Here is a 25108-nt window from a genome sequence, read left to right on the forward strand (position 1 = left end):
GTACCCTCAGGAAGTTCATTGATGATACCAAACTGGGGGAGGCTGACACCTGTCAGGCTGTGCTGACATCCAACCACAGCTGGACAGGCTGAGAGCTGGGTGCAGGCAAACCTCATGAAGTTCAAGAAGGACAAGTGCAGGGTCCTGCATCTGGGGAGGAATAACAGCAGGCACCAGGACAGGTTAGGAGCTGCCCTGCTAGAGAGCAGCTCCATGGAGAAAGACCTTGGAGTGCTGGTGGGCAGCAAGTTCTGCATGGGACAGCAATGTGCCCTGGTGGCCAAGAGAGCCAATGGCATCCTGGGGTGCAGCAAGCCAAGTGTGGCCAGCAGGGCTAGGGAGGTTCTTCTCCCCCTCTGCTCTGCCCTGCTGAGACCACACCTGCAATCCTGTGTCCAGTTTGGGGCTCCCCAGTTCAAGAGAGACAGAGACCTGCTGGAGAGAGTCCAAGGGAGATTAGGTGATTAGGGGACTTGAGCATCTCCCCTGTGAAGAGAGACTGAGAGCCCTGGGGCTGTTTAGTGTGGAGGAGAGAAGGCTGAGAGGGGATCTGATCAATGTCTATCAATAGCTGAGGGGTGGGTGTCAAGTGGAGGGGGCCAAGCTCTAACATTCTGTGATTTCAGTATCTGAAGAGGACCTACAGGAGGGCTGGGGAGGGCCTGTTCAGAAGAGCCTGTGGGGATAGGATGAGGGGCAGTGGTTTGAAACTGGAGCAGGGCAGATTTAGGTTGGCCATCAGGAGGAAGCTCTGCACAGTGAGAGTGGTGAAATACAAGATTGGAAGTGGGGTCTCAGCAGAGCAGAGTCCAGGGGCAGAATCCCCTCTCTTGCCCTGCTGCCCACACTGCTCTGCCTGCAGCCCAGGAGTGCTAAGTGACTGACCTGGGAGAGGTTTCTCTCCCTGCTCACCCTGCCCAACTGCTGACAACATCTTCTGTTTGCTTGTTAATTTTTTTCTCCCCCCAGCTCTAAGGCATTAAATGCATCAGAGGAGGCATGCAGACCCTTGGCAGAGTGAACCCAGGCTTGTCCTTCCACTCTTTCCAAAGTGCATTAACAGTGCAAGTGATGTGAAAGCATGAACCTTCAGCTGCTTCCCACACCTGCCCTCTGCATGGGAGATCTGCAGGTCCTGATTACCCTCAGAAGCTCTAATTCAGGTAGATACCTGTGAGTCACCAGTACAGCTGTGAGCAGAGCAAGGGCTTTAAACTCAGGAAGGTTGGAACTAGGTGATCTTTAAGGTCTTTCCCAACCCAACCTGTTCCATGAATCTATAAACAGATTCTCTTTTTTTTTTCTTCTTTCCTATCTTGTTTTGTTCTGTGTTTTATTTTTAGTGGCCTGTTAGTGAACTCTCCCTACAGGATGAGGTCAAATAAATGAACTTTAGATCAGGTCAGATTCTGGTATGTGACTGGCTAAGCTCAAGGCTGCAGCCTTTGTGGTCAAGAAGGCCAATGGGATCCTGGGCTGCATTCAGAGGAGTGTGTCCAGCAGAGCCAGGGAGGTTCTCCTCCCCCTCTACTTTGCCCTGATGAGACCTCCCCTGCAATAATGCATCCAGCTCTGGGCTCCCCAGTTCAAGAGGGACAGGGATCTGCTGCAGAGAGTCCAAGGGAGGGCTACAAGGATGCTGAAGGGTCTGCAGCACTGCCTGGTGAGGAGGGGCTGAGAGCCCTGGGGCTGTTTAGTCTGGAGAGGAGAAGACTGAGAGGGGATCTGATCAATGTCTATCAATATCTGAGGGCTGGGGGTCAAGAAGGAAGAGACAGTGACAGCCTCGGCTCACTTGCACCCATTTGCATAGGACATTTGCACTCATTTGCATAGGACAAGGGGCAATGGATGGAAACTCCAGCACAGGAGGTTCCACCTCAACATGAGGAGGAACTTCTTGACTGTGAGGGTCCCAGAGCCCTGGAGCAGGCTGCCCAGAGAGGTTGTGGAGTCTCCTTCTCTGGAGCCTTTCCAGCCCTGTCTGGATGTGTTCCTGTGTGACCTGTGCTGGATTCTCTGGTCCTGCTCTGGCAGGGGGGTGGACAGGAAGATCTCCAGAGGTCCCTTCCAACCCCTGACATCCTGTGACTCTATGATCAACTCAAATTCTTCTATGTGACTGACTACATTCAAGGCTGCATCCTCTGGATGACACAGATGTCCATAAATGGGTGGCAGGATGCAGTTTGGTTACACACCAGCACTTCAAATAGCAAAGATGTTAGGGCAGGACCCAGTGGGAATTTTCTGCATGAATCATTTTATTGTATTGCATTTTATTTCCCCCAAGAAAGAGTAACATTTCTGGAAAGAATTCACATTATCAGAATGTTAGAGGCTGGAAGGGACCTCCAGAGATCAGCCAGTCCAACCCCCCCTGACACAGCAGCATCACCCAGGGCAGGTCACACAGGAACTCATCCAAGTGGGTTTTGAATATCTCCAGAGAGGGAGACTCCACAACCCCCTGGCCAGTCTGTTCCAGAGCAGAGGAGAGGAGTGTGGACTCGAAGATGTCAAGGTCCCTTCCACCCCCTAACATCCTGGGATCCTGGGATCTGTTGGGCGTATTGACTTATCAGAATCACAGAATGTTAGGGGTTGGAAGGGACCTCCAGAGATCAGCCAGTCCAACCTCCCTGCCACAGCAGCATCACCCAGGGCAGTCTGCACAGGAATGCATCCAGGTGGGGCTGGAAAGGCTCCAGAGAAGGAGACAAGCTCTTCTTGGTGGTGCACAGTAATAAGACAAGGAGCAGTGGATATAAACTTGAACATAGAAGGTTTCACCTCGACATAAGGGTAAACCTCCTTGCTGTGAGGGTGACAGAGCCCTGGAGCAGGCTGTGAGCAACCCTGGAGAGGTTGTGGAGAGTCCTTCTCTGGAGACTTTCAAAACCCACCTGGATGCAGGTTGGACTGGATCATCTCTGGAGGGCCCTTCCAACCTCTAACGTTCTGTGCTTCTGTGTGTTGCTGTCTGCCTGGCTGAGCCCTGGGGTGGATCTGAGTGCACTGCCCTGGGAGCTGAAGTCTATTTCTGTAGCCTGGGCAGTCACAAACAGCCTGCAGTCCAGGGTCCCACTTTGGGCTACCAGAGGGGGTTCTGGCACTGGACCAGGCTGTTGAGATCCTGCTCAACTGCCTGGCATCAGCTGCTCTTTCCCCCATGCTGTGTATAATGCAGTGGGGCTGGGGGTGGTAGGGAACATCTCTGTTTGGTGCCTGCACCGGTCATCTGCCTCTTGCTGAGCCTGGATTAATTTGTGTGTACCCATCACACAGGGGCTGCTATTAGCAGCACAGCAATTAATCCTCTTTCATAGGCTGCAACAGACTGGATGGGGCCAGGAGGCTGCAAAAGGTTTTCTAGCATCTTCAGGACAAAAAAGCATTTAAATGTTAAAGCAGTGGCTGTTACCTGCTGACAACTGGTGAGAGAACAGAGAGGGAAAATGAGCCATGAAAGGCAGAGGAAAGTGACACTGGGGTCAGCTGCAAAGGCGTGAGGAAAGAGGTGTTGTTAAATGGCAGATGCATGAGGGAGTCCAAAGCCTGAAGCTCCCTTCATTATCTAGTTAAAGGCTCCCAAAAAAGCTGTGGCTAAAATGTGAGATAGCAGCCAGGCAGGGCTGTTTATACAGACTTCTCTAAACAGTTCTACACTCAGATCTTGTGCTTCTTCAAAACCTTCCTTTCTCCCTTGTGGTCTGCTTCCTTTCATCTTAAAGGACACCCTGCCATTTCCCCAGCCTGTAAATAAAGCTCACAGTGATAAAGGTCACAAGCTCAGGCTCCAGGAAGAAGGGGTTTGGAGCAAAAGTCCTGTGAGGAGCAGCCGAAGGAGCTGGGGTTGCTTAGCCTGGAGAAGAGGAGGCTCAGGGGAGACCTTCTTGCTCTCTACAACTCCCTGAAGGGAGGCTGTAGGCAGGTGGGGGTTGGTTTCTTCTCCCAGGCAGCCAGCAGCAGAACAAGAGGACACAGTCTCAAGCTGTGGCAGGGGAGGTTTAGGCTGGAGGTGACGAAGAAATTCTTCCCAGCAAGAGAGATTGGCCATTGGAATGTGCTGCCCAGGGAGGTGGTGGAGTCCCCATCCCTGGAGGTGTTTAAAACAAGGCTGAATGAGGCACTTGGTGCCATGGTTTAGTTGATTAGAAGTTGTTGGATGATAGGTTGGACTTGATGATCTCTGAGGTCTTTCCCAACCTGGTTCATCTGTATTCTGTACCCTGAGAGGAAGGAAAAGCTGAAGTGGGGCCTGCCACAGCTGCCCTTGGCATCCAGTGCTGCTGAGGCCTGGTGAACCTTGCCCAGCTCCTTGCCTCTGCTGAGCTTCCATGAGTGTCAGATTTTCCCCTTGCAATGATGGCACCAAGCTGTGTGGGCTGTTTGACACACTACAGGGAAGGGATTCATCCAGGGGGACCTGGACAGGCTGCAGAGCTGGGCCCAAGCCAGCCTCAGGAAGTTCAACAAGACCAAGTGCAAGGTCCTGCAGCTGGGTCAGGAGGTTCCACCTCAACATGAGGAGGAACTTCTTCACTGTGGAGCAGGCTGCCCAGAGAGATTGTGGAGTCTCCTCCTCTGGACACTTTCAAGCCCCATCTGGATGCATTCCTGTGTCACCTGTGCTGGATTCTCTGGTCCTACTCTGGCACGGGGAGTGGACTGGAAGAGGAGCCATGGTTTAGTAGTCATGAGGGCTTGGGTGACAGGTTGGACTTGATGATCTTTGAGGTCTTTTCCAACCTCATTGATTCTATGATCTCCAGAGGTCCCTTCTGACCCCTAACATCCTGGGATCCTGTGATCTTGTGACTGCAATGCAGAGACGACAGTGGCAGTGGCACTTTTGCCTGCTTCCAAGTGACAGATGATGTTCCTGCCTGGCACATACACATCTACGTGTCCTCTAACATCTAATTACACTGAAGCACCCCACAGAAAGCTCACATTTGGGGCTTTCAATGCTAATCCAATAAAAAAAGAAGCAATGCAAGCATTTCAAGATAATTATGGCATCAGCAGCCCCCTGCCTGCTTCCAGGCAGGCCTTCATGGGAACCCCTCGTGGGCGTTCGAGCAGTGTGAGAAAATAGCGAGGGCACTGAATCCCATTTCTGTGGCACAAATATTTCGCTGTGGTGGAGTACCTCAGAGCTAAGAATTCCCTGAAACATCAACATTTGGTTTCCTGCTTGATCTGAGCTGGCCTGGCCTGAGGCAGGGGTCGACAACAATCTGCTCTGCTGTGTGCCAGAGTGAAGTCTCACAGAGGATGTCTCATCAGCTCCCGCTCCAGCAATATCACAGTGCCTCACCCACATTAAAAAGCACCAAGCATTTTCCTTCTGATACTGAACCATAGAGCCATAGAGTCATAGAATCATGGAGTCATAGAGTCATGGAATCATAGACTCATGGAATCATAGAGTCATAGAGACATAGAGTCATAGAGTCATAGAATCATAGAGTCATGGAGTCATAGAATCATAGAATCATAGTGTCATAGAGTCATAGAATCATAGAGTCTTGGAATTATAGAGTCATGGAATATTAGAGTCATGGAATCATAGAGTCATAGAGACATAGAATCATAGAGTCATCGAATCATAGAGTCATGGAGTCATAGCATCATGCAGTCATAGAATCATAGAGTCATGGAGTCATAGAATCATGGAGTCATAGGATCATAGAGTCATAGAGTGAGTCATAGAGTCATAGACTCTTGGAGTCATAGAATCATGGAGTCATCGAATCATAGAGTCATAGAATCACAGAGTCATGGAGTCATAGAATCATAGAGTCATAGAGTGAGTCATAGAGTCATAGACTCTTGGAGTCATAGAATCATGGAGTCATCGAATCATAGAGTCATAGAATCATAGAGTCATGGAATCATAGACTCATGGAGTCATAGAGTAATGGAATCATGGAGTCATAGAGTCATGGAATCATAGAGTCATGGAGTCATGGAGTCATAGAATCATAGAGTCATAGAGTCATAGAGCCATGGAGTCATGGAATCATAGAATCATAGAGTCATAGAATTATAGAATTATAGAGTCATGGACTCATACAGTCATTGAGTTACAGATCATAGAGTTACAGATCATAGAGTCATAGAATCAAAGAATGGTCTGGGTCTCCAAAGCTCTTCCAGTCCAATCCCCCCTGCAGTCAGCAGGGACACCCTCAAACAGATCAGGTTGCCCAGAGTCCTCTTGAGCCTCACCAGGGATGGAGCCTCAACTACCTTCCTGGGCAACCTGTTGCAGTGTGTCACCAGCCTCATGGTGCAGAACTTGTTGGTAGAAGGGCAAGTGACAGAAGGAAAAGGTGGGCTGATGGTTTCTTCATCCCTAGTTTGTTTTGCTCTTTGCTTCAGCCTGCCCAAGAGGTGCCAGAGTGCTCTGGTCCACAGATAGAGTTTGTAAAGAGGTGGCTGAGCAGCTCAGTGCAACACTTGTGCAGGAAGGAATAAGGCACTTAAAGCCCTGGCCAGGCTTTTAGGGCTGCCAGTATTGAGCAGGTAAGGACAAGGTGAAGTCTGAGGTCTCTGCGATAGGATGAGATCTGGAGATCAGCACAAGCTGTGAGGAGTTTCTGTAGCTTGGGAAGAAGAATGTGGCAGGCAGTGATGAATTCAGGGCTCTCAGCAGCACTAAGCTCTGTTTTAGCAGTGCCAAAGACACACAAGAAAGAATCTCTCTTTCCAGAACTATCACAGTTTCACTCTTGGGGCATTGTAAAGGTAGGAAGCCAGGCACCTGAAGTGAGGAAAAGGCAGAAGATGGTACCAGGACCTGCAGCTCCTCCCCTTGCACATGGCAGCATCCTCTGTGCATTCCTGGCACCAGCAGAGTGCCTCCCCTGGGGGTCCTGCCTCTTCTTGCTGCAGAGGGTGAGGAATGCTGCTGGGAAGAGCAGCTGCTCAGGGGTTGTTTTTCTCCCCAGAGTTCAGCGAGTGGCCTTGACTGGCTGTGCTGCACGGCACCGAATGCAGCAGGGGGGCAGCAGCTCCCTTCCACGGTTTGCCTTGGCCCATGCTGCCTGCTGAAGGAGAAGGAGGGGAAGGTTGTCCATCCTCCCGATGCCCTCTCAAACACCACTCGAGGAGGAGGGAGGCATTTGTCCTGGGAGGAGAGCTTGGCTGCTGGTGGCTGAAGTGGTTTTGTACTGAGGGCTGTCATGGGAAAGGGAAGGTTCCTCTGTGCTGTCCCAGTCACAGAATCACAGAATGTTGGGGGTTGGAAGGGACCTCCAGAGATCACCCAGTCCAACCCCCCTGCCACAGCAGCATCACCCAGGGCAGGTCACACAGGAACACATCCAGGTGGGGTTGGAAAGTCTCCAGAGCAGGAGACTCCACAACCTCTCTGGGCAGCCTGCTCCAGGGCTCTGCCACCCCCACAGGGAAAAAGTTTCCCCTTCTGTTCCTGTGGCACCTCCTCTGCTCCAGCTTGCCCCCAGTGCCCCTTGTGCTGTCCTTGGGCATCCCTGAGCAGAGCCTGGCTCCATCCTCCCCACACTGCCCTGCACATCTTTGTCACCAGCCATGAGGTCACCCTCAGGCTCCTCTGCTCCAAGCCCCAGCTGCCTCAGCCTGTCCTCAGCAGGGAGATGTTCCACTGCCTGCAGCAGCTTTGTGGCTCTGTGCTGGACTCTCTCAAGCAGTTCCCTGAGGTCCTTCTTGAAGTGAAGTGGCCATTACTGGACACAATATTCCAGATGTGGCCTCAGCAAGGCAGAGTAGAAGGGGAGGAGAACCTCTGTGGACCTGCTAACCACAGCCCTTCTAATCCACCTCAAGATGCCCTTGGCCTTCATATTCACAAGGGCACACTGCTGGCTCCTGGGCATCCTGTTTTCCACCAGGACCCCCAGGTCCCTCTTCCCTTTGCTGCTCTCCAACAGGTCAGTCCCCAACCTGTCCTGCTCCCTGGGGTTGTGCTTTCCTGGAGGCCAGCCTCTCCCCTCGTTGGATTTCATTCAGTGTCTCCCTGCCCAGGGGAGACCATCTGAGTGGCCCAGAACTGGAGAGCATCCCCATGACAGAGCATTGCAGGAAGCTGTTCCCCCACTCCAGTAAATGGCAGCCAGCACTACTGACATCGGGGGGCAGCTCCTGAGGGGCACTGCTGCGGTGGGTGACTCCACCGACACCGCTTGTCCCCATTGTCGAACCTGTTCTCAGCAAAAGGTGGTGAAATTCTTCAGCTCAGCTTCTGAGTTTGAGGACAGAGCAGCACCTGCACTTTCACATCACTCCAGCTGGCTTTTATGTCTCTTGACACAAGTGCCAGAGCCTGGTGTGCCGCCGAAGGGGCTGCAGGCAAGAAGCGGCGGTCGAGGGAGGTGGCGGCAGCGGTCCCGAAGCGTGTCAAGCAGCACGGCCTCCCAGGAGGAGAGCAGGTCATGCTGGGACAGCAGAGCAAATCTGAGGTGACAAATCTCTTTTGCCAAGCTGAAGAGGCATTGCTGAATGTGACTGCCTGAGCCCAGGTCCGTTCTCACTCCAGATTGGAGGTTTTACCTGGAATACACCCGGAGTCCCGGACTCTGGGGGGCTGATGGGACTAGCAGCTGCTTCTCCTCTTCCAGTGGGATGAGCTCTGCTTGCTTTTGACGCACAGTTCCCCCTTCAGGTTTGCTGTGCTTGTGCCCCTCACATCATTGTACTGGCACTTTTCAAGTGCAGCTTTTCTCTTTCTTTCCCTTTGCATTGCTCATTCAGAAAGCTCTTTTTGGAAGCACAGTCAGCTCACTGCCACATGGAGAATGAGAATCTCCCCAAGCAGCATAGCATCTACATTTCCATTTGTGATTAAAGGCAGAGGAAGCAATCACGGTCCTAAAACCTCAGGAAGTTCAAGAAGGACAAGTGCAGGGTCCTGCATCTGGGGAGGAATAACAGCAGGCACCAGGACAGGTTAGGAGCTGCCCTGCTGGAGAGCAGCTCCATGGAGAAAGACCTTGGAGTGCTGGTGGACAGCAAGTTCTGCATGGGACAGCAAGGTGCCCTGGTGGCCAAGAGAGCCAACAGCATCCTGGGGTGCATCAAGCAAAGTGTGGCCAGCAGGGCTAGGGAGGTTCTTCTCCCCCTCTGCTCTGCTCTGCTGAGACCACAGCTGCAATCCTGTGTCCAGTTCTGGGCTCCTCAGTTCAAGAGAGACAGAGACCTGCTGGAGAGAGTCCAAGGGAGAGCCATGAGAATGCTTAGGGGACTTGAGCATCTCCCCTGTGAAGAGAGACTGAGAGCCCTGGGGCTGTTTAGTCTGGAGAAGAGAAGGCTGAGAGGGGATCTGATCAATGTCTATCAATAGCTGAGGGCTGGGTGTCAAGTGGAGGGGGCCAAGCTCTTTTGGGTGGTGCACAGGAATAAGCCAAGGACCAATGGATACAAACTTGAACAGAGAAGGTTTCAGCTCAACATGAGGAGAAACTTCTTTGCAGTGAGGGTGGCAGAGCCCTGGAGCAGGCTGCCCAGAGAGGTTGTGGAGTCTCCTTCTCTGGAGCCTTTCCAACCCCACCTGGATGTGCTCCTGTGCAGACTACCCTGGGTGATGCTGCTCTGGCAGGGGGTCAGACTGGAGGTCGCTTCCAACCTCAAGTGTTCCATGATTCTATGAAATGCAGCTCCCTGTTCCACTCTTCCATGGTTAAGCCACCTCCCAAGCCTTGACCTGGCAAGCCTTGTACCTGTGTTCCCAGCTGGACTGAGCAGCAGCAGCAGGACCTGGTGCCTGAGGCAAAGCAGCCCCTCAGGGCACACCAGAGGGCACAGTGACTTTCTGCCCATTTCACAAACACTGTGGCCAGGCTGCCACTGCCTCTCTGGCACTGCTTCTCCAGTCACCTCCCACCTCTTGGAACTCTCCTTCCTCTCTGTGGGAAACCCTGGCATTGTGCCCTTGCTTCTCTACAAGAATAAGCAGTGGTGGTCTCCTGGCTGTGCCCATGAGGCTTGAGTCTGGTTTAGATGTGAGTTGGGGCACAGGCTTGAGCCTGATTCAGGTGTGAGTTGGGACACAGGCTTGAGTCTGGTTTAGATGTGGGTTGGGGCCCAGGCTTGAGCCTGATTCAGGTGTGAGTTGGGACACAGGTCTCAGACTGCCCCAGTGCTGCAGCTCCAGGCCTGGGCATAGCTCCCTCCATTGCAGCTTGGCAGCATCACTGTCCCCATGGGCTCCCAGTGCCACAGGCTGGAGCTGGTGGGAGGGGGCTGTCAGGCTGCTGTCTCCACAAGCAGCTATTAATCATCCTGTTTCTCTTAATTCCCTCACTTCCAGAGGAGCAAAAGGAAAACATTAAACAAATACTAAACTTCTTACAAGGAAGGAGGATTAGAGTCAAAAGCTGAAGCGAAGGGCAGCAGGGATTGAAGGGAAAAACGCCTCTTCCATTTGTCTTTCTTGCACAGCAGAGCCCAGGGCAGCAATCTCAGACAGCACATTTTTGCCACTTTAATGGAGCCTCAGCACTTTTTATTTCATCCCAAGCACAGTAGAGGGAAAATTCCTGAGCAGGACCCAGACAGTGCCATTGAAGTTCAGTTCAGCCACGTGCTGGGAGGAAAGCTGTGTGGGGCAAAAGGAAGCTTTCTTCATTTCATCTGGAAACAGAAATGATGTCAGAGCCCAGCCCCATGCTGGGGACCTCTCCTTTACAGCCACTTTGTGGCTTTTTGGAACTGTTGGCTCTACAAGGTTGTGGGGAGGGATATGTCTCCATCCTTCAAGCCTAGGAGGTATCAAAGGAGAAGTGAGAAGGCTGGCCTCACAAAGCTCCCCTGAAATATTAGCTCTACAAGGTTGTGGGGATATGTCTCCATCCTTCAAGCCTAGGAGGTGCTAAAAGAGAAGTGAGAAGGCTGGCCTCACAAAGCTCCCCTGGAATGTTAGCTCTACAAGGTTGTGGGGACCTTTGTCTGTCCTTCAAGCCTAGGAGGTATCAAAGGAGGAGTGAGAAGGCTGGCCTCACAAAGCTCCCCTGGAATGTTAGCTCTACAAGATTGTGGGGACCTTTGTCTGTCCTTCAAGCCTAGGAGGTATCAAAGGAGGAGTGAGAAGGCTGGCCTCACAAAGCTCCCCTGGAATGTTAGCTCTACAAGATTGTGGGGACCTTTGTCTGTCCTTCAAGCCTAGGAGGTATCAAAGGAGGAGTGAGAAGGCTGGCCTCACAAAGCTCCCCTGGAATGTTAGCTCTACAAGATTGTGGGGACCTTTGTCTGTCCTTCAAGCCTAGGAGGTATCAAAGGAGGAGTGAGAAGGCTGGCCTCACAAAGCTCCCCTGGAATGTTAGCTCTACAAGGTTGTGGGGACCTTTGTCTGTCCTTCAAGCCTAGGAGGTATCAAAGGAGAAGTGAGAAGGCTGGCCTCACAAAGCTCCCCTGAAATGTTAGCTATACCATGTTGTGGGGATATGTCTCCATCCTTCAAGCCTAGGAGGTGCTAAAAGAGAACTGAGAAGGCTGGCCTCACAAAGCTCCCCTGAAGATGGGCACAGCATCAGAGTCAGCAGGGGGGGAAGCAGATTGCAGTGAGGGAAACAAGGGCTGAAAGCTCAGCTGAAATCAAAGCCTCCAGCCTGCCTCCAAGCTTGGCCTTTCTGCCAAAGTCAGTCTGCACCTTTTTGCTTCAAGGAGTCCAGCTGGTTACCAGAAATGCCACCAGGCAGCCCAGCAAACATTCCTAGAGAAAAATAGCTTTTAATACCTCCCAGCTTCAGCTGCTAACTGGTGCTGAGCTGATAAATCATTTTGCCTCCTCAGCTGAGGAGTTTTCAATTCCCTTTCATATGCCAGCAGAGAGACTGACAACTATGAATTATGCATCATGGAGGTAGATTCATAGAATGCTTTGATTTGGAAGGGACCTTAAAGATTACCAAGTTCCAACCCCCTGCCATGGGCAGGAACACCTCCCACCAGCTCAGTTTGCTCAAGGCCTCATCCAGCCTGGCCTTGAACACCTCCAGGGAGGGGACATCCACAGCCTCCCTGGGCAACCTGTGCCAGTGTCTCACCACCCTCACTGCAAAGAATTTCTTCCTCATCTCCAATCTAAGTCTGCCCTCCTCAAGCTTCAATCCATTCCCTCTCATCCCATCACTGCCAGCCCTTGCCAAAAGTCCCTTCCTGGCTTTCCTGCAGGAAACAGTCCCTCTGCAGCCTTCTTGTAAAACCTTCAGGTACTGGAAGGCTGCTCTAAGTTGTCCCTGGAGCCTGCTCCTCTCCAGCCTAAACAGCCCCAGCTCTCTCAGCCTGTCCCCATAGGGGAGGTTCTCCAGCCCTCTGATCACCTTGGTGGCCTCCTCTGGATATCAATGAACTGACAAAATGGAGATTCTGTGGAAGAGTTATGAAATGGGCATTGGCACCCCTTCACTTGCTGCTGCTGCCTCTGTTTGTTGCCATTGCTTGCCCCAAGGATGCTGTGGCTGCCTCCTCCTTGGGGGTGTTCAAGGCCAGGCTGGACAGGACCTTGAGCAGCTGAGTTTGATTAAGAGGTGTCCCTGCCCATGGTGGGAAGGTTGGAGTTAAATGAGCTCTGAGCTGCCTTCCAGCCTGAGCCATTCTAGGATCCTGTGATGCTGCCCAGCCAGAAGAGTTTTAAAGGCAACTGCTTGATGGCACAAAAGGAAGAGAAAGAAGTGTAGAAAGAGTTTGAGCATGTCCAATTCTACCCAAAGGACCAGCTGTGCTCTGAATGAAAAGAGGTGGAGGCTCAGCAGCAAAGCAAAGAGGTGGAGGAGATGCCTTCCTCTTCATGTTCCTCCTCATCCGGCATGCTGGCTGCCTTAGTGCTTTCCTCCCTGACTCTGCACAATGGCACTGGAAACCTGTCAAGGGTTTGCTACTGCTGGATGCCCCAGGGATCAGTGCTGGGCCCCATCCTGTTCAGTATCTTGATGATCTGGATGAGGGGATTGAGTCCATCAGCAGTAAGTTTGCAGATGACACCAAGCTGGGGGCAGGTGTGAATCTGTTAGAGGGTAGAAGGGCTCTGCAGAGGGACCTTGCCAGGCTGGACAGATGGGCAGAGTCCAACAGGATGGCATTGAACAAGTCCAAGTGCCAGGTGCTGCACTTTGGCCACAACAACCCCATGCATGGTCTGGGTTGGACAGGACCTCCAAAGGTCATCCAGTCCAACCTGCCCTGCAGTCAGCAGGGACATCATCAATTAGATCAGGTTGCTCAAAGCCTTGTTGAGCCTCACCTTAAATATCTTTGGTCACTTTGGCCACAACAACCCCATGCAGAGCTACAGGTTGGGGTCAGAGTGGCTGGAGAGCAGCCAAGCAGAAAGGGACCTGGGGGGACTGGTTGACAGAAGCTGAACATGAGGCAGCAGTGTGCCCAGGTGGCCAAGAAGGCCAATGGCATCCTGGCCTGCATCAGGAACAGTGTGGCCAGCAGGAGCAGGGAAGTCATTCTGCCCTGTGCTCAGCACTGGTTAGACCACAGCTTGAGTCCTGTGTCCAGTTCTGGGCCCCTCATCTTAGGAAGAATGTTGAGTTGCTGGAAGGTGTCCAGAGAAGGGCAACAAGGCTGGGGAGGGGTCTGGAGCACAGCCCTGTGAGGAGAGGCTGAGGGAGCTGGGGTTGCTTAGCCTGGAGAAGAGGAGGCTCAGGGGAGACCTTCTTGCTCTTTACAACTACCTGAAGGGAGGTTGTAGCCAGGAGAGGGTTGGTCTCTTCTCCCAGGCAAGCAGCACCAGAACAAGAGGACACAGTCTCAAGCTGTGCCAGGGGAGGTTTAGGCTGGAGGTGAGGAGAAAGCTCTTCCCAGAGAGAGTTGTTAGCCATTGGAATGTGCTGCCCAGGGAGGTGGTGGAGTCACTATCACTGGAGGTATTCAAGAGGGGATTGGATGTGGCACTTGGAGCCATGGTCTAGTTAGCCATGAGGCGTTGGGTGACAGGTTGGACTTGATGATCTTTGAGGTCTCTCCCAACCTTATTGGTTCTATGATTCTATATTGTTTAAAGAAAATTCTTTGCCTCTCTACTTCCAAGCCAACTCCAGATTATTTCTTGGTGGATTTGCTCCTTCCCTTTCTTTTCCTCTCTATTGGGAAAGGGGGGGTATTGGGGGGAAGCAGGGGAAGTATTCTCATCCTTGCCCCCATCTGAGCTCTTAAACCCCAGTTAAGGCTCAAAGCACCACCCCAACCCATCCCATGACCTGCAGAAGGCTTCAGTTCTGCTGTTTGGGTTTGGTTTCTCTTTAGAAAGGCTTGCAGCAGCCAGCTCAGCAGTGTTTGGTGTCAAGCACTTAGTCCCACTTTATTACTTGGATAAAGAATAATCCATCATTCCCTGAAGAAGAGGGTAGAGAAATTGGGAACAAGACAAAGTTTTGCAGCATGAGATAGCAGGAGGGGGAAAAATAAAGCTTGAATAAGCAGTGCCTTTGCCATGAGCCTTGGGTGGCTCTGTCCTTTTGCAGAGGGCTGCTGCCTGCTCCTGCATGCAAATCACATTTGCAGGAGCAAGTAATTCATTACAGTTAATTTCAAACTTAATTTTAACTTTCTCATTCATTAAGTCCTGGTTTGATTCCAAGAAGGCAGGGAAGAGGAAACTCATTTTGTTTGTCTTTTTCTATCCCCCCTCCCCCTGTATTTTGGCTCCTTTAGGCTAATTATATTGTAGGTTTTGAAGTAATTCAAGTGGTAGCAGGAGCACAGTGGGTGAAGAGCATCTTAGCTCACAGAGGAGAAGGAAGAAAATCCCTCCAGGCTTGAGCAGGAGGAACACACAGCAAGTAGTCCCAGTTTTGGGATCCTGGGGTGCAGCAAGCAAAGTGTGGCCAGCAGGGCTAGGGAGGTTCTTCTCCCCCTCTGCTCTGCCCTGCTGAGGCCACACCTGCAATCCTGTGTCCAGTTCTGGGCTCCCCAGTTCAAGAGAGACAGAGACCTGCTGGAGAGAGTCCAAGGGAGAGCCATGAGGGTGATTAGGGGACTTGAGCATCTCCCCTGTGAAGAGAGACTGAGAGCCCTGGGGCTGTTTAGTGTGGAGAAGAGAAGGCTGAGAGGGGATCTGATCAATGTCTATCAATATGTGAGGGGTGGGTGTCAAGTGGAGGGGGCCAAGCTCTTTTGAGTGGTGCACAGGAATAAGCCAAGGAACAATGGATACAAACAGAGAAGGTTTCAACTCAACATGAGGAGAAACTTCTTTGCAGTGAGGGTGGCAGAGCCCTGGAGCAGGCTGCCCAGAGAGGTTGTGGAGTCTCCTTCTCTGGAGCCTTTCCAACCCCACCTGGATGCATTCCTGTGCAGACTGCCCTGGGTGATGCTGCTGTGGCAGGGGGGTTGGGACTGGCTGAGCTCTGGAGGTCCCTTGCAACCTGTAACACTCTGTGATTGAGTGATGCTGATGAAACAACAAACCAGCACAACAGATACAGACATTTCTCTCTCAATAATGACAATGAAGTGTATCATTCACAGGAAAAAAGAAAGGAAGTAAAGAAAAGGGCAAAGAGACATCTTTCTTTATGGTCTTTCCTTATGGAAAACAGTTCCATATCATAGAATCACAGAATGGTAGGGGCTGGAAGGGACCTCCAGAGATCATCCAGTCCAAAACCCCTGACAGAGCAGGGTCACTCAGGGCAGGTCACAGAGGAACACTTCCAGGTGGGTTTGGAATATCTCCACACAGGGAGACTCCACAACCCCCATGAGCAGCCTGTTCCAGTGTTTTGTCACCTTCACAGTGCAAACATTTCCTCATGTTTCCATGGAAATGTGTTTGCTTTGTTGATGCTTTCCTGAGAGAGAGAGATCTGGGCACATCTAGGGTGCTGGTGGTGATCAGTGATAGCAAACACTCCAGGGATGCCCTGCAAAGGAGCAGTGCCTGTGCTGCAATCATCCTTCTGCCCAGTTCCACCTCTGCTACAAACCCTGCCTGGCATTCCCAGGAGCTGTGTGAGCCTGAGTCCTGGTGTCCCAGAGCAGTGATTCATGCTGAGCTCCCTGTGCCACGAAATGGGAATCTTCCATGAGCCTTCTCAGCTGAAGAAGTTGTTCTGGTGTCTGTCAGAAAGAATGGATGAGTTCTCTCCAGGTTGAAAAGCAGCTTACAAGGCAGCTGGATGCAGTGGCTGAGCAGGAGGAGGAACAATGTGGTCCCCTGAAGGGATGTGAGCAGCAGGGTAACCCATCAGAAGCAGCAGCCAGGTTTGAGAAGAGTGATGTTTCCTGTGATTAATGGCTGAACCTTGGGGTTCTGAGAGGCTGGAGAGGGCCTGAATAGCCATGAGTTTTGTCTGCTCTGGCTCTGCAAAACAACTCAATCGAATGTCACAGCATCCAGGACTCCTGTGGTGATAAATCCAGCTCCATCTCTCAGCTGGTCCACTCAGGTATCTCTCTGATTCTGTCAGATAATGTTAAGGTTGAAGTAGGAACACAATAGAGGAAGGGCTGGGACAAATGTATTCACAGTGGCTACCCAGCACAGCATCTGCAGTCTGTCCTCTGGCAGCTATTCACCCTAGAGTCTGCCATCCAAGTTGAATTCCCCTGGTGAGGCCCACCAGTGGCTTCCAGTTGCTGTCTGTAATGGCAGGGCCCACTCCTACCTGTGGCAGGTTGGAGAGTACTCAAGGAGGCAGTGGTGGACCCCCAGAGCCCTTGCTCAGCTCGGGGTGTAGCCTGCTCCTTGCTCTCATCCCTTTCCCCTGCCTGAGGGCAGAGTGAAGCTTGCAAGCTGAGGTGAAGCTCACAGACAGGTTCTCTCCTTGCACTGGGGAGGGATCTTGGGCTAGGTGCCAGGACACAGCTGCCTTTGGACATCATCCTGAAGTTCCTACCCAAGGGAGGGCACTGCCTCGTTGGGCTTGACCTCACCAAGAGGCTTTGTCAGTCCTGAAGAGCAGCATGGATGGACTGGTGCCAGCTGAGCAGCACACTCGGGTCCTGCCTGCCCCACCAGAGCTGGCTGCAAGGACAAAGATGACAAGAGGAGGCTCAGGGGAGACCTTACTGCCATCTACAACTCCCTGAAGGGAGGTTGTGGCCAGGTGGGGGTTGGTCTCTTCTCCCAGGCAGCCTGTGACAGGAGAGGACACAGCCTCAAGCTGTGCCAGGGGAGGTCTGGGCTGGATGTGAGGAAGAAATTCTTCACTGAAAGAGATTGGAATGGGCTGGATGGGGAGGTGGTGGAGTCACTGCCCCTGGAGGTGTTTAAAAAGACCCTGGATGAGGCACTTGGTGCCATGGTTTAGTTGATTAGATGCTGCTGGGTGATAGGTTGGGCTTGATGATCTCAAAGGTCTTTTCCAACCTGGCTGATTCTGTGATTAACATCTTTGTTGGCAATATGGACAGTGGCACTGAGGATCCCTCAGCACCAAACTGTGTGTTGCAGCTGACAGGCTGGAAGGAAGGGATCCATTCAGAGGTACCTGGACAGGCTGCAGAGCTGGGCCCATCACAACCTCATGAGGTGCAATAAGACCAAGGGCAAGGTCCTGCAGCTGGGTCAGGGCAAACCCAAGCACTGATATAGCTGGGCAGGGACTGGCTTGAGAGCAGCCCTGGAGAAAAGGCCTTGGGGGTGCTGGGGGATGAGATGCTCAACAGGAGCCAGCAGTGAGCACTTGCAGCCCAGAGAGCCAAGCAGAGCCTGGGCTGCAGCAAGAGAAGTGTGGCCAGCAGGGCCAGGGAGGGGATTCTCCCCCTCTGCTCCACTCTGCTGAGACCACACCTGGAGCTCTGTGTCCAGTTCTGGAGCCCCTAGGACAGGAAGGATCTGGAGGTGCTGGAAGGTGTCCAGAGAAGGGCCATGAGGATGATCAGAGGGCTGGAGCTGCTCTGCTATGGAGACAGACTGAGAGAGTTGGGGCTGTTCAGCCTGGAGAAGAGAAGGCTCTGAGGAGACCTTCTTGTGGCCTTCCAGTATCTGAAGGGGGCTCCAAGAAATCTGGGGAGGGACTTTTGAGGGTGTCAGGGAGTGACAGGACTGGGGGGAATGGAGCAAAACTAGAAATGGGTAGATTGAGCTTGGATGTTAGGAAGAAGTTGTTCCCCATGAGGGTGGTGAGAGCCTGGCACAGGTTGCCCAGGGAGGTGGTGGCAGCCTCCTGCCTGGAGGTTTTTGCAGCCAGGCTGGATGTGGTTGTGAGCAAGCTGCTGTAGTGTGAGGTGTCCCTGGCCATGGCAGGGGGTTGGAACTGGCTGATTCTTGAGGTCCCTTCCAACCCTGACAATGCTGTGAGTCTATGATTCTGTTATCTAGCAGTGGTGCAGGTTGCCTCCTGTTGGGATGTGACAGCCTCACACCCTGCTCTCTGGGGGGTGCTGCATCAGTTCTGCTTTCCCTGGCAGCCAGGCTGGTGGCATTACTGAAGAGCTGCCTGGTAGCCTTCCCTCTGCTCACTGGGTCTTGAAAGGATGATGCCTTCTAGGTGGCTAGATACTGGCTGCCCCTTTGGCTCCTGCTGCTGGGTTAGGTTGTTATTCTGCACTGATCCAGCCCACAATCAGCAGTACAGTTGCTCTGCAGCTTTAATCTTTCCCCACTTATCTCTTCCCAGCAAAACAATTTGCACATCTTTGCTCAGCTGATTCCCCAAACCTGCCTGAGAGCCTTATCTGCCTTGAGTCAATAGAGAACCATGTGAGGGCTTCAACAGAAAGCCACTTCCTGTGCTCCTTGAATTTGAGGAAGGGGGGAGGAGGGTTAGTAGGCAATTTAGAGGACCCAGACTGGAGGGGGAATCAATCCTTGACACAACTCCACAGTTCAACAGCCGTGGAGGTGAATTCTGCCTACTGACAGGCAGGAGGGTTGGCAAAGCTGTGGGAGGTTAGTGAGGGGTTCCAAGGTGTGAGGAGAAACCAGGGTCCAGTTGTTAGGTGCTAGGTGTCCAGCAACCCACTCTTGTGAGGAGAAGAGTGTGGGTTTCCTTCTCTTTTGGCAAAGATGATTCCATCTAGCAGGTCACACACGTGCATGGGCACACAGCTCAGGCTCTTCTTGTGCTTCCCCTGCCTGAGGCATTGACTCATTCATTTTGTTCTAGCCCATGCTTCTCTTTCTGCACTCTTCTCTCCAGTTAATGAAATCTACGTGAGAACCTTGTAGCAGCTGAAGTTTTGTGTGAGCTGTGGAGACTAGGTCATGACATGAGCCTTAGTCTTGCTCTGAAGAAGCAGACGGGGGCCTCTCAGATCTCACCTGCAGTGCTGCCTCCAGCTCTGGGGTCCCCAACATGAGACAGGCACAGACCTGATGGAGTGGGTCCAGAGGAGGCCACCAAAGGGATCAGAGGGCTGGAGAACCTCTGAGATGAAGACAGGCTGAATGAAGAAAGTTCTTCACTGAGAGAGTCATTGGCCATTGGGATGTGCTGCCCAGGGAGGTGGTGGAGTCCCCATCCCTGGAGGGGTTCAAGAGGGGATTGGATGTGGCACTTGGTGCCATGGTCTAGTCATGAGGTCTGTGGTGATAGGTTGGACTCGATGATATTTGAGGTCTCTTCCAACCTTGGTGATACTGTGATACTACTGTGTAATTGGAGCTGTTCAGCTTGGAAAAGAGAAGGCAGACCTTAGAGCTGCATTACAGTATCCGAAGGGGACCTACAGGAAGGCTGGGAGGGACTGTTCAGAAGGGCCTGTGGGGATAGGATGAGGGGCTAGGGTTTGAAACTGGAGCAGAGCAGATTCAGGTTGGCCATCAGGAGGAAGCTCTGCACAGTGAGAGTGGTGAAATACTGGAACAGGCTGCCCAGGGCTGTGGTTGAGGCCCCATGCTGGAGCCATTCAAGATCAGGCTGGATGTGACCCTGTGCAGCCTGCTGTAGTTGGATGTGTCCCTGTGCAGCCTGCTGTAGCTGGAGGTGTCCCTGCTGAGTGCAGGGGGGTTGGCCAAGCTGCCCTTTGAGGCTCCCTTCCATCCCTATGCCCTCTGTGAATCTGTAACTCCACAGGACACCTCTGCTCATGTTGCTCTCCAGAAGCCCTGGTCCCTGGCAGCGCTGCCTCCTTTCCCTGTCACTGCTGTTTTCTAAGTCCTTTGGTTCTCTTGGATTTAATTCCTTAAGGAATGAGATGCTGAAGCCTGTTTTAAACCAGCAGAGGTTCAGAAGAAGGCTGTGACCTGCTTATGTCCAGAAACTCATGGGATTTGCCTTCCAGCTCAGGTAACTCTGCTTTTGGGAGGGCTTCCCTGGCAGCTTCTTCAGACTGACTCCAGAAGCAGCATTTGACTTGCTAAACTAGCAGAAGTGATCATTTCTTCTCAGAAAGAAGAAAAAGCCATTTCCCCCCTGTTCATGCTCATAGTTTCCTGGGGAGACTGCAATGTGACAAAGAGCAGCAATAAGCTGAGACCTCTCCTTAGAGCAGGGTCTGGCTTCAAATCCCTTTCATGTCTTTCACAAGCACAAGGCTGCTTTGATGTTGCTGCGATGTTGGACCCACTTCTGGCTCTTTGTTCTGGAGCCCATCCCCACAAACAGCCTCCTCCTGCTTCAGGCTAAAGTTCACAACGTTGCTGGGAGCAACCTGCTGCTGTGGGTAAGCTGCAATGGTTTGTGCCCCTGCTCATGCAGCAGCTGGGGCAAACTGCCCTGGTGGTGTGCATGGCATGGCAACATCCATGTGGCAAGCCCTGCTGACCCAGCCAGAAAGGGTTGGTGCTTGCTCTGGACTTCACAGAATGGCTCAGGTTGGAAGGGACCTCAGAGATCATCTGCTCAAACCTCCCCACCATGCCCAGGGACACCTCTCAACTGGACTCAGCTGCTCAAGGCCTCATCCAGCCTGGCCCTCAACATCCCCAGGCAGGAGGCAGCCACTTCCTCCCTGGGCAGCCTGTGCCAGAGTCTCACCACCCTCACACTGAGAAACTTCTTCCTCAGCTCCAGTCTAGCCCTGCTCTCCCTCAGCTTCAAACCATTCCCCCTTGGCCTGTCTTAGGAAAAGTCTCTCTGCAGCCTTCCTGGAGGATCCCTTCAGCTACTGGAAGGCAGCTCTAAGGTCCTCCCAGAGTCTTCTCTTCTCCAGGCTGAACACCCCCAGCTCCCTCAGCCTGTGCTCACAGCAGAGCTGCTCCAGCCCTTGGATCATCTTTGTGGACTTTCTCTGGACTCACTCCAACAGCTCTGTGCCATCTCCCTCCACAGATCAGCTCCTACTGCAGTGTCCCCAGCACTGCAAGAAGGCAAAATCCCACCCAGGTATGGGACCTGGTAGGGAGACTACATCCATGTTCTCTTTGGAGAGCCTTTGCCGATATCTAAAGCTTATGGCCCAGTGTTTTTCAGGCAACTTCCATTTTTGCTGTTACTGCCATGTGGACAGAGCAGCCATCAGTGTCCCCTGGCCCCACTGTGTATCCTGTGCTCCTGCCTGAGCTGTGCTGGACAGACAGGTCCTAGAGATGCTCCAGATGGGCCCAGGCAGTGATCCCATTGCCACAAACCAGCCCAGCAGCCCACATCCAGCATCCTTCCCTAGGACAGGAAGGATCTGGAGGTGCTGGAAGGTGTCCAGAGAAGGGCCACAAGGATGATCAGAGGGCTGGAGCTGCTCTGCTATGGAGACAGACTGAGAGAGTTGGGGCTGTTCAGTCTGGAGAAGAGAAGGCTCCAAGGAGACATTCTTGTGGCCTTCCAGTATCTGCAGGGGCTCCAAGAAAGCTGGGGAGGGACTTTTGAGGGTGTCAGGAAGTGATAGGACTGGGGGGAATGGAGCACAACTAGAAATGGGTAGATTGAGATTGGATGTGAGGAAGAAGTTGTTCTCCATGAGGGTGGTGAGAGCCTGGCACAGGTTGCCCAGGGAGGTGGTGGAAGCCTCATGCCTGGAGGTGTTTGCAGCCAGGCTGGCTGTGGCTGTGAGCAAGCTGCTGTAGTGTGAGGTGTCCCTGGCCATGGCAGGGGGGTTGGAACTGGCTGATCCTTGAGGTCCCTTCCAACTCTGACAATGCTGTGAGTCTGTAAGGTGTAAGCACAGCCTGGGGGGCATGGGCTTGCCCATGCTGCAGAGGAGCAGCAGTGAAAACTCTCCTTGTAGGCAAGGAAATGTGTCAGAGGCTTCAGGGGGCATTTTGGTGAACATCAGCTAATTTAAATGGTGTTACTCCAGGAAACCTTCAGGTCATTTGTGTCTAATTTCAACATCCCCTGGTGTCTGGCTGCATCTTTTCTCCCTGCAGCCCTAGGCTCACAGGCTGTGTCTGTCCCTCTGTGTCTGTCTACCTCCTGCCTGTAGCCCTGCAGCTAGCACGGAGGGCATCCCTCATTAGCATGAGTGAGCTCAACCCCTTCAGACCATGACAGGGACATCTTGGCAGTGGCTCTTGGCAGGCACTGTAACAGAGTCACAGAGTCACAGAATGTTAGGGGTTGGAAGGGACATTAAAAGCTCATCCAGTCCAACCCCCTTGCCAGAGCAGGAGCACCCAGGGCAGGTCACACAGGAACACATCCAGGCAGGCCTTGAATATCTCCAGAGAAGGAGATTCCACAATCCCTCTGGGCAGCCTGTCCCAGGGCTCTGTCACCCTCACAGGGAAAAATTCCTCCTCCTGTTTCCATGGAACTTCCTCTGCCTCAGCTTCCACCCCTGCCCCTTGTGCTGTCCTTGGGCATCACCCAGCAGAGCCTGGCTCCAGCCTCTGGGCACTCACCCTGCACATCTTTATCAACATCAATGAGGTCACCCTCAGGCTCCTCCTCTCCAAGCTACAGAGCCCTCAGCTCCCTCAGGCTCTCCTCCTAAGGAAGATCTTCCACTGCCTTCATCTTTGTTGCTCTGTGCTGGACTCTTTGAAACAGTTCCCTGAGGTCCTTCCTGAACTGCGGGACCCAGAACTGGACACAATATTCCAGATGTGGCCTCAGCAGGGCAGAGTAGAGGGGCAGGAGAACCTCTCTGGACCTACTCACCACAGCCCTTCTAATCCACCCCAGGATGCCCTTGGCCTTCTTGGCCACCAGAGCACATTGCTGGCTCATGGTCAACCTCCCATCCACCAGGGCCCTCAGGTCCTTTTCCCCTTCACTGCTCTCCAGCAGCTCAGTCCCCAACCTCTCCTGCTCCATGAGGTTGTTCTTTCCCAGGTGCCAGACTCTCCCTTTGCCCTTCTTGAATTCCATTCCATTTCTGCCCAACTCTCAGCCTGTGCAGGTCTGGCTGAATGGCAGCACCACCCTCCTGTGTCAGCCACTCCACCCAGCTTGGTGCCACCAGCAAACTTGCTGACAGTGCTCTCTGTGCCCTCATCCAGGTCACTGATGAATATATTGAGTAGTACTGGTCCCAGTAGTGAGCCCTGAGGGACTCCACTAGGCACAGGCCTCCAACTAGCCTCTCTCCCATCGACCACAGCTCTCTGACTTCTTCCCTTCAACCAGTTCCCATCCACCTCACTCCCTGCCCATCCCTATGTCCTGGCTGGGCGGGGCCCAGGGGGGTGCCTGTTGGTTTGCATGGCCAAACATGTTGCTGGGGAAGTGCTGAGAGTTCAGAGAGCTTGGGAAGCTCTGGCAGAGTGCCTTGAGCAAGCCCAGCTCAAGCTCCTAGCTTTAGCAGTTTGTCCAGGTGCTGCTCCTTTGCAGCTGCTGTGGCTTCCTGAAGGAAAGCAGTGAGGCTTCCTTTGACATTTTTCACTTTACATTTCCACCCAGAGAGTGTCACTATTCCAAACAGCTTTGGGTTTGTTCTTCTGGGAAATTGTCAGAGAGAACTTACAGCTTCCATTAAACTCTTCCATTAAACTCTCATCTTCAACAGGCGTGGTGTAAGCTCCTTCAGCTGTGAAAGAGAAATTGCTTTTGCTCTGAATTACAAAGATAGTTAAACCACTTCTCTCTGGCTTGTGATGTATTTCTTATTCAGGAAAAAAAGGAAACAAACCACCCAGCTCACATAATGGAGGCAAGGCAGGCTGACAATACCAGACTGACAATACCAAGCTGGGAGGCTTGGCTGAGGCACCTGGAGGCTGTGAGGTCATTCAGAGACTTGGAGAGACTGAGAGCTGGGCAGAGAGGAACCTAAGGAGGTTCAACAAGGATCAGTGCAGAGTCCTGCACCTGGGGAGGAAGAATCAACTGCAGCAGCACAGGCTGGGAGGGGATCTGCTGGAGAGCAGCCCTGGGGAGAAGGAGCTGGGAGTGCTGGTGGACAACAAGTTCTGCATGGGACAGCAATGTGCCCTGGGGGCCAAGAAGGCCAATGGGATCCTGGGCTGCATTCAGAGGAGTGTGTCCAGCAGAGCCAGAGGTTCTCCTCCCCCTCCACTCTGCCCTGGTGAGACCTCCCCTGGAATATTGCATCCAGCTCTGGGCTCCCCAGTTCAAGAGGGAGAGGGATCTGCTTGAGAGAGTCCAAGGGAGAGCTCCAAGGATGCTGAAGGGACTGCAGCACTGCCTGGGGAGGAGAGGCTGAGAGCCCTGGGGCTGTTTAGTCTGGAAAGGAGAAGACTGAGAGGGGATCTGATCAATGACTATCAACATCTGAGGGCTGGGGGTCAGGAAGGAAGGGACAGGGACAGGCTCTGCTCAGTTGCACCGTGGGATAGGACAAGGGGCAATGGATATAAACTCCAGTACAGGAGGTTCCATCTCAGCATGAGGAGGAACTTCTTGACTGTGAAGGTCCCACAGCCCTGGAGCAGGCTGCCCAGAGAGGTTGTGGAGTCTCCTTCTCTGGAGCCTTTCCAGGCCTGCCTGGGTGTGTTCCTGTGTGACCTGTGCTGGATTCTATGGTCCTGCTCTGGCAAGGGAGGTTGGACAGGAAGGTCTCCAGAGGTCCCTTCCAACCCTTAACATCCTGAGATCCTGTGACCATTATTTAGCTTTAAGATAACCAAAGAGGGTGAAGCCTGAAGTAATGAATGCCTGGAGTGATAACCCTCCAGAGTGCTCCTAACAACTTAGGAGCTCTGCATTTTTGTTTGCTCGTTTGGTTTGGTTGGTTTGTTTGCTTTTTAACACAGAAGGTATGTGACTGTGTTTCAGCTCAGTGATTTCTTTGCCTGAATGTCCAGGCAGCAGGAAAACCAAAAGAGCTTCAGTGTGAATTCTGTGTGCCTGAGGTCACCCTGAGCCTTTGGTGACTATAGCCAAGTCCT

Source organism: Melanerpes formicivorus, unplaced genomic scaffold, assembly GCF_026170545.1.
Source record: "Melanerpes formicivorus ecotype bairdi unplaced genomic scaffold, bMelFor1.0.p_v2 SCAF_79, whole genome shotgun sequence".
Lineage (NCBI taxonomy): Eukaryota > Metazoa > Chordata > Aves > Piciformes > Picidae > Melanerpes > Melanerpes formicivorus.